At 44.0% G+C, this 1,830-nt stretch overlaps 1 non-coding gene across 1 annotated transcript; it reads left to right on the top strand.

The window, feature by feature from the left end:
• The first annotated feature begins 953 nt into the window (after positions 1-953).
• On the top strand, positions 954-1,059 carry LOC118151986 (small nucleolar RNA U13). The gene has a single exon (XR_004740372.1). It is a non-coding gene; the product is annotated as a small nucleolar RNA U13 (small nucleolar RNA).
• The last annotated feature ends 771 nt before the right edge of the window (positions 1,060-1,830 follow it).

The raw sequence follows: 1,830 nt of genomic DNA, 5'->3' as shown, positions 1-1,830 counted from the left end.
CTTTGTGATCCCCACCCCCACCACGCTGGCTCACGCCTGTAATCCCAGCACTTTGGGAGGCCTAGGCGGGCGGATCACGAGGTCAAGAGATGGAGACCATCCTGGTCAACAAGGTGAAACCCCTCTCTACTAAAAATACAAAAATTAGCTGGGCATGGTGGTGCATGCCTGTAGTCCCAGCTACTCGGGAGGCTGAGGCAGGAGAATTGCTTTAACCCAGAAGGCGGAGGTTGCGGTGAGCCGATATGGCGCCACTGCACTCCAGCCTGGGTAACAAGAGCGAAACTCCGTCTCAAAAAAAAAAAAAAAGAAAGAAGGAAAGATTTTCTTATAGGCAATTTGTTGAAAGAGTTATTACCCAGAGACCTGGAATCAATAGAAAGCAGTGGTTAAGATTAAGAAATTGTGGAGACTTGCAAGGTTCTTATTATGTAGATGAAGTCGCATAGGTGGCCACCCTTAGAGGTAACAGATGGCAAATGTTTTCTATTTAGAACTTTAAAAGGTGCTGGTCTCTCAGTCAATCTCTTCAGGATCAGAAAAAGACTTGGAAAGGGAAGGGGATTCTCTATAGAAAGGAAATTTCGGCTGGGTGCAGTGGCTCACTCCTGTAATCCCAGCACTTGAGGCAGGTGGATCACGAGGTCAGGCGTTTGAGACCAGCCTGGCCAACATAGTGAAACCCCGTATCTACTAAAAATTAAAATTAAAAAAAATTACCTGGGTGTGGTGGTGCATGCCGTAATCCCACCTACTCGGGAGGTTGAGGCAAGAGAATCCCTTGAACCCGGGAGGTGGAGTTTGCAGTGAGCCAAGATTGCACCACTGCACTCCAGCTGGGGCGACAGTGCATGAGTCCGTCTCAAAAAAAAAAAAAGAAGAAGTAGTAAATTTTCCCCACAAGCACAGGATACGGCTTTGCAGAGCTGTTTAAAAATATGTCATCAAAGTTGATCCTTTCGTAGTTCAAGAGTACATTGATTGGGCGTTCACGTGCATCTATCTCAGATGTGTCACCCTCAAACCTTTTTAGGATGTTGGCACATTACCCGTCTGACATAAAAGAAAATCAATAATAAATAAAAATATGTTAAAGAAATATATTCTGGGGTAAAAAAAATTTATTCATTTCAGAGCCTGCTATCTGTCATATGATGCTAATCTAGAATCAGGTTGGAATGTGGTATTTTATTGCTACAAAGAGTCTGCTTTGTCACCCGTAAGATCTCTGTTTTAATATTAATGCTGGTCAGCTGTGCCTGAATTCCAATGGGAGGAGATTATAATGAGGCATATCCGACCCCCATTGGAAATCCCCTTGGTGGAGAGGAGTGGAGTCCGTTCAACCATTTGGCAGGGAGCTTATAATTTCCTTTTTGGTTCACATTACCCTTGTGGGAATTCATGACTGGAAGACAGCAAGAGGGAGTCTTCCAAGATTCTGGTAGATCCTGATTCTTGATTTGAATTCTGGTTCTATGGAAATAAATTTTGCAAAAATTCATGAAACTGCAAACTTTTAATATGTATACTTTTTTCTTTTTTTTTGGAGACAAGAGTCTCTGTTATCCAGGCTGGAGTGCAGTGGCACAATCTTGGCTCTCTACAACCTCTGTTTCCCAGATTCAAGTGATTCTGGTGCCTCAGCCTCCTGAGTAGCTGCGATTACAGGTGTGTACCACCATGCCAGGCTAATTTTTGTATTTTTAGTACAGGCAGGGTTTTGCCATGTTGGCCAGGCTAGTCTCAAACTCCTGACCTCAGGTTATTTACCTGCTTCAGCCTCCCAAAGTCCTGGGATTACAGGCATGAGCCACCATACCTGGCTAA

This window comes from Callithrix jacchus, chromosome 2 (genome assembly GCF_049354715.1).
Source record: "Callithrix jacchus isolate 240 chromosome 2, calJac240_pri, whole genome shotgun sequence".
Lineage (NCBI taxonomy): Eukaryota > Metazoa > Chordata > Mammalia > Primates > Cebidae > Callithrix > Callithrix jacchus.
This window is presented reverse-complemented; position numbering and strand designations above follow the sequence as displayed.